The following is a 7,598-nucleotide window of genomic DNA, read 5'->3' on the forward strand; positions in this document are numbered from 1 at the left end:
GTCAGCTCCCAAACAGACAAAAAACAAACTTGGTGTTAAGACACCAATTTGGCAATTTGGGGGCACGGTCATTCTCTACACATGTTCAGATGCATCTATGCTTCTATGGAAACTGTTCTTATGGCGAGAGGTTCTGGTGCGAATGGACCGGAGCCTCCTGCCTGAGGGGAGCAGGTCAAACAGACTGTGTCCAGGGTGAGAAGGGTCAGCTGTGATCCGAGCTGCACGCCCCAGTGTCCTGGAGGTGTACAGGTCCTGCAGAGATGGGAGTTTGCAGCCAATCACCTTCTCAGCAGAGCGCACAACACGCTGAAGTCTCTGTTTGTCCCTGATAGTGGCTCCAGCGTACCACACGGTGATGGAGGAGGTGAGGATGGAGTCGATGATTGCAGTGTAGAACTGCATCATCATCCGTGTTGGCAGGTTGAATTTCTTCAGCTGCCTCAGGAAGTACATCCTCTGCTACGGCATCATGCCCTTGGACTCATTTTTACAACTTTTTAGTAGGAAAAAAAGAGGAATTTTAATTAAAAAATGTTTGACATTTGTGAAAATGTAATTTTTCCTGTATTCATTTTTTTTGTTATTGGTTTTTTTTTTTTACATTTGTTTTGGTTTTTATTGCCTTTTGAGTCAAAAGTCTCCAGATGCAGATGCTTGGTTTCCTGGTATTTCAAGACATTAATGCAATGGAGAGGGATTTAAAAAAGAAAGAAAGAAAAGAAACAGTGGAAAGTGAATCTCACATGAAGCGGAGGAGCTCAGAGTTCTCTCATTAGTCTAAATATCTTCGGAAGTGAGTGCAGATAGTAGTGGGAACATTTACTCAAGTACTTAAAATACATAAAGTCTGTGTTTCAGGTAGGTGTTTCCATGTTATACTAGATTCTGCTGTACTATGTTTTGGGTATAAATATTGTTTTTTCAGCTCACTGACACTTATTTTAAAGCTTTAGTTGTTTTTGTATTATAGCTCAATAAGGGCAATAACTATGTTACTAATTACAAAAAGTTGGCACACTGTACAATGTAAACAAACAGAATGTATATGTATATTATAGCACCAAATCACAGTAACAATCACCTCAAGCTGCTTTATGTTGTAAGGCAAAGACCCTACAGTAACTAAAAAAACAAACAAACCCAAAAACCCAACAATAATCATATGACGCTCTTTGAGCAAGCACTTGGTGATAGTGGAAAGGGAAAACCCCTTTAACAGGAAGAAACCAGGCTTGGAGGGTGAGGGTGGTGGTGCTATGATGATTGTAAGACGAGCATGACCTGTGCACAGTGCAAGAAATGTGTGTGGGTGTGTGCGTGCATGAGTATGCACACACTCATCCATGTGTACACTTGTGCAGACAAGAAACTTGACTGTTGGACAACAACTGTTCCATGTTCTGATTATTTGAGCGATGTCATTATTTTCTGTTTCACAAATATGTACACCCCCCCCCACAAACAAACAAACAAACAAACAAACAAACAAAAAGAACAAGTACATAAAGACTCACACAAAAAATAAAGCAGAAGAAAACCCTTCTTCAACTCTGCCGTGGCCGGTCCCAAGCCTGGATAAGGAAAGACGAAGGGTGAGTGAAAGGGATGTCTAGGGTCACAAAAATCAACATGACTCATTCTAAAGGGCACAGACGTGCACCCAAAATTAGAAAACAATTGGATGAAAGATTTTGAAGATTCACTAAATCTGTCATCACCAAAAACCAATAGGGTGTCAGTAATCTTGAAAAGATTTGAATGCAAACTTTCCAAGATACATTTATTCTACAATAAAAGTTTGGCCTGATGGCGGTGCTGGGGTTCTACAGTGTGGCCTGGTGGCCAAGTGGCAAGGTGTTAGTGTTGTAAACTGAAGATCTTGGATTCAATACCCATCTATACCTTTAATACAAGCTGACAAGGGAAACAAAAAGTCCCTTTCTGTACTAGACACTAGCTGTAAGAAACAACAGTCCGTCCAGGAGCAATGTTCTCCCGAAAGTCTGTTCTGGGCATCTTTTTCACTCATCAAAGTGACTTCTTCAGTTTCACCTGACTGCAGGTTTCCACAGCCTTATAAAGAGTACATCTGCATAATGTCAGAAATTATACACAAGCATAAAAATAACAGTCCACTCAAGTTTTACAAAACACCATTGCTTATTGAGTAATAGAGCGTTATATACTGTTTATGATTTAACACCACCATGATGGTTTGTGGAGCATTGTGGAGTGAAATGTCACTGCTAAAGCTTGGCTGAAACTGGGTGATAGTAATTCTAACAGAATAATGCCGGTGTTGACCAGATGCACTATAAATGTGGCAACACTTTACAAGCTTGCAACATTTTTTCATGCTTTCCTTGGAATGATGTTCGCATTTGGCAATCTTTCTCTGGGTTTTTGGAATATTGGAGAATGTTGCTTTTGAATGGACTGATTCTTATGCAGTGATTCTCTACTTTGAGCACTCAAACCAACTAAGATGACAAACATGTTCATCAATTCATTTAATTGAACAATTCAAGAGGAATATGATGTTACGGTATGGACAAAGCTCAGCCCGTGTGGCATAGTGGCCAAGTGGCAAGGCATTGGTCTCGTCTGCCAAAGCTCATGGGTTCAATCCCCATCTGTGCCTTTAGTACAGTGATTAAAAACCTGTTTGATTCTGTACTTGCTGATCACGTTGCTTTAAGTAGGGGAAACACTCTGCTCCCAATAACCAGAAACACTGAACAGAACTTTAGACATGACTCTGGTGCAACAACATCACTGTTGTTGGCGCTTTACTCAGTGTGAGTATCAGTTTCCTTTACTCACAGGTTAAATATTTAACAGAATATAACATACGTTGTGAAGAGTCAAAGTGGACGATCCAAACAGGATATCTGACAACAGGAGACATTCGCAAAAGCATATTTACACTGATAATTCATATTAATGTTAATAATGACAATTTAATGACCATAATGCTTCCATCAAACTGAAATCCACCATTAATAAATCCTCAATTGATTTTTTAGACACAACTACATTTAAGGGCCCAAATTTCCCAAATGACCACAAATTAGATGTTAAAGTCTTTTTCAAACCTACAGATACACATGCCTTACTGTTCAGAACAAGTTTTCACCCAAACACACATTTGCAGGATAATTAAATCCCAATTACTGAGATTTCACAGGATCTGCACTCAACAGAGTGGGGGAAGCTGTCAAGATTTTATTCTCAGCTCTCTCCACTAGGGGGTACGGTTGGTCCTTTTTAAGAAAATGTTTCAATTCATTCTTGCAGACCAAGCCAATTGATGTTTCTCCCCTCATCCCAGTGGTGATCACATATTCTCCCTCCACCTGCAAATTGGTCAGAGTTATCAAGAGCAACTTTCAAAGGTTCACTCAGGACACACATATGCTTCAGGATCACAAGGCAATTGCAGCCTTCAGGAGGAACAAAAACCTGGGTGATCTCCTTGTAAAGGCTAAAATCTCACCTCTCTCTGAGCCTAAGCGCAGAGATCAGGGCAATTTTTCCAGCACCACAAGTGGGTGGGCAGTTATTCCAATGGTAATGTTTTTCTATCACTGTGCAAAGGGACTCCAAGATCTAAAAACTGTGTATATTTGATCACTTGTAGGAACTGTGGAATCCAATATGTGGGAGAAACAGGAAATACACTTTTGGTTAGATTCACAGTTTTTGCCTTGTTGGGAGCTTTTAAGGACCAGCCTTGAATTTTACACATTTGATAAGTGAAGACTGGATGCTTAGTGACGAGAGCTGGGATAATCTGGACAGAATCTGCAGCCTGCATCTCCAAATCAGAAATGGCTTTAGATCTGACGCTAGCAGACAGGCATGCATGTCTCAGGGTGATTACACACTAACACATTGTGATTAATCACACACATTTGTATACATTTTATTCACAAGATTTAAAAAAAAAAACAAAAAACAAAACACTATACAAAATGTGTTTTTGTGACAGGCCGCTAGTAACAAAATGCTTAAAGATTTAAAATTGGTTCCCCAAGTTTTCTGTTATGTGCACACACATTCCTTGACTTAGGTGCTTTTTAATTCTCCAACAATGGTCAGTGCCAAGTGTTTACACAAACAAACAAACACAAAAACATTACTCAGAAAATGGTCAGGTACAAGAACTGGACTAAAAAGGAGTGGAAAAACCAGATAATGTCCAAAGAAATACTTCAGCGTGTGGCTCACGACTTTGCACAGTACTGTAAATGTTATTAATAATGAAAGATGTCAAAATGTAGCTTTCTCATTTTTAAAAAATTCCCATACACATTATTCTTTTCTTCTAGTGAAGGTGCCTCCTCCTTCTGACCTTAGGGTAACTAATTTCTCAGACAGTGACATCACGGTGCGCTGGGAAAGCTGATGATGATGTTTCTTACCTCACTAAGTGGAGGCGACCTGAGACAGGTGGGGAAGAACTATTGGATTGTTGGAGTACATATTATGAAGTAAAAAATACAATGTCTCAATAAACTGTTGTCCTGTGTCTTAAGGAGCATCAGATATCACTGTCTGCACTCTATGGAGATGGAGCTCAGAGTGAAGCTGTGGCCGTATGCTACAGCACCTGTGAGTCACACATTTTCTGATCCTGAACATTTCTCAAACTCAGGAGGGGAGAGCCTGAAACCATTTACCTAAGTCACATTAGCAGCAGTCATATCTGTGTGTACAATATAGCATTACTAATACAATAACCTGTACGTCAATGAACTTCATTGTGTAATTGATGGCAGTTCTCAAAGTACTAGTCACTTAAAGGTTAAATTTCACATCTAAATTCTCATCTTTGAGTAACTAGAACTCTAAGCTATGAAATAAATGTAGTGAGGTTAAAGTATCAAATCAAAGTATCAAATTCTCTGTTATACTTTACATTTATTTTCTAAAAAAACCACTTTGCTCTGCTGCCAAAATAATTTCCTCCTATAAAAAGAAAGTGAGTGTTAAGTGTCGTTAGCTGTAGTACTTTATCTCTTCTATGATGTTGCTGCAGGCTCTGGTGGAGGCCCAACCAGCCTCACGCTTTCTGATGAGACTGCCGTCAGCATGGTGATCAGTTGGGTACCTCCCAATGCTCATGTCCTCCAGTATCACGTGTCCTACACAGCATTGACTGGAGCTGATAGCCAGGATCACACTGTGAGTGGGTCGTAGTCATCACATCTGCATGTTACAGCATCTTGGTCACCGCTGAGTACCACAACAGAGAAGGAGGCAGCGGTTCAGCTCAGGGCAAAACTGGTGAGTCAAACAAGGGAAAGATGCCAAGACAGCTCAAGTGCAACTTCCAGTTAAGACCGACAGGCTTACATGCAAAAAGTGCAAATGTCCCATTACTTTACCCTTACAGGAGGATATGCATACTTGAAGGTTTCCACATATAGAAACATCAAGGTTTGTGGGCAGTATTGTTTCTACAGCACTACACGTACAGTCATTTCGGTCCAGAGACACAGATTCCTTTCTCTGCATAATGATAGGCTCTCTGAACAATGAGACAGCAGCCAGTACCGGTACAATACCAGTACTGCTCTTGAAACTTGGTTGTAAGTTCAAAAATTACTGGGTGCACTGTGTCTACGTTTATTCTCCATGCTAGTGTGCAAATGACATTCTTTGGCGTTGTGTTTTTTGTTTCTTTTCTGTCTTTTTTCTGTCTCTCTAGCCACTTTGTGGGTAAGCATCAAGCCGAGAATGCGAAAAAGTCCCGGATGTGTTCTCGCGCCGCCCGTTTTATCGAGCATGCATCGGTGGTGACTTGTGTGGACTTGGTACAGCTAAATATCCCAGAATGCATTTCGTCCAAAACTCAAACGCGGCAATGGCGGACGAGCAGGGCTAAGCCCAAGAAGCAAATATCTGTGACAACCATGATGGGACCTACCTGGTGTTTTAACACCAGGTGACCAAATACTTATTTTCCACCATAATTTGCAAATCAATTCTTTAAAACTCAGACAAGTTAGAGGTATACCTATGATGAAAATTACAGGCCTCTCTCATCTTTTTAAGTGGGAGAACTTGCACAATTGGCTGACTAAATACTTTTTTGCCCCACTGTATTTGATCCTGTCTCCCTCAATACTATTTAATATCTAAATGCTTGATTCATCATATTATAACAAATGTGCTGTTGTAGCTACTGACAGTGAGTTTGATTACATTTTTTCCATCTACCAAAGAGAAATAATATCTCTTAGTGGCAGGTGGATCACACGTTGATTTTAACACTTTGCGTATGACTGGGTAGGATGAGCATTTTATAAGCGCTTGTGTGGTTTTTGTTTATGTAAGGAAATACATCGGTTTCCCTTGTATTTTAAATTTGAGTGAAGATCCTAAATTGGCCCCCACTCTTGACTTTGAGAAAGGCTAATCTGTGCTACCCCCACATGAGCTCAGTGAGATATAATACAGGCTTTCACTCAGGAGCAGGAAGGCTAAAGGCTGTTTAATGTCTGATCTAAGTGTGTCAGACATTTGCGTTCTCACGTGCATGGACAATATCTTGAAAACTTCCGAGCTGCAGTGCATGTGTAAAAGTGGTTAGAAAGCAGTGCATTAGCACGTGTTTTGTCTCTTTGCGTAGCTGCTCAGTCCATCCAGACTCCCCTCCATATGCAACAGTGATGCCAGCAACTCAAATACAAGCTCTCTCCAAGTGATTCCTTCATCATCAACATCTGCATCCACGATCCATTAGCTCAACAGCAACATCTGTCAGCTGTGCATCCAACTCGAGGGCATCGCCTGCTGTGCTCAGGCGCTGGGCTGCAATTTCCGTCCCTTGTTGATGGCCTCGCTGTATGCTGTGCTGGAGAAAGCTGGTGAGGAGACGCTGCTGGTCAGCCAGGTGACGCTGAGCTCCATGTAGGACATCAGCAAGGCCTGGGATACGCTTCCCTCAAGGAACTGATCAATGAGAACTCTGACTACCTGCTTAATGACATATCACTCAACCTTCAGAGGCTCAGCCAGCATCCACAGGTAGTTATGACGTGTTTTTGTTTTTAGCCCAAAATGGAGACAGAATGACTGCTGGAGGATTTACCCCATTTCCTTCTTTGTCTGCTTAAGCCTGTGCTGCCCTGAGCTTGTACTGTATTTCATTTAATCCTGTCTTGTTGGCCAGGCTCCACGGGTGTTGACAGTTCTGTTGACTCACTCTGACTGCAGCCTGCTGGTCGGGGACATGGTTCAGGATCTGGATCTCAGCTACGAGCGCACAGCTGCTCTTTTCTGCTCCGTGGCACGCGCTCATGAAGGCACTGGGTAAGATTTCAACAGTGATGTCAGCTTGAGTCTCACGTATAAGGAAGACTCAAGGCATTCCACATTTTTCTGTGTTGCTTAACTTTGTTTTCTGCAGTGCCTTTCAAAGTTTCTATCAATGAGTACATTTCAGGATATATAACTTTGCTTGTTATCAAATTATCAGCATCTTTGGAAAATTTAATACATCGTGATGGTTTAAATGCTGAGTGGTTTTCTGTTGTAGAATTAATATCATACAGAAGTTTTACAAGCCCTCACAGTAAAATGTATAA

General features: G+C 41.1%; 1 long non-coding RNA gene across 1 annotated transcript; it reads left to right on the top strand.

Annotated features, from left to right (window-relative positions):
* Positions 1-5,274: 5,274 nt before the first annotated feature.
* On the top strand, positions 5,275-5,872 carry LOC112845484 (uncharacterized). The gene is made up of 3 exons (XR_003218309.1): positions 5,275-5,292; positions 5,402-5,445; positions 5,717-5,872. It is a non-coding gene; the product is annotated as an uncharacterized LOC112845484 (long non-coding RNA).
* The last annotated feature ends 1,726 nt before the right edge of the window (positions 5,873-7,598 follow it).

This window comes from Oreochromis niloticus, unplaced genomic scaffold (assembly GCF_001858045.2).
Source record: "Oreochromis niloticus isolate F11D_XX unplaced genomic scaffold, O_niloticus_UMD_NMBU tig00007547_pilon, whole genome shotgun sequence".
NCBI classification, from domain to species: Eukaryota; Metazoa; Chordata; class Actinopteri; order Cichliformes; family Cichlidae; genus Oreochromis; species Oreochromis niloticus.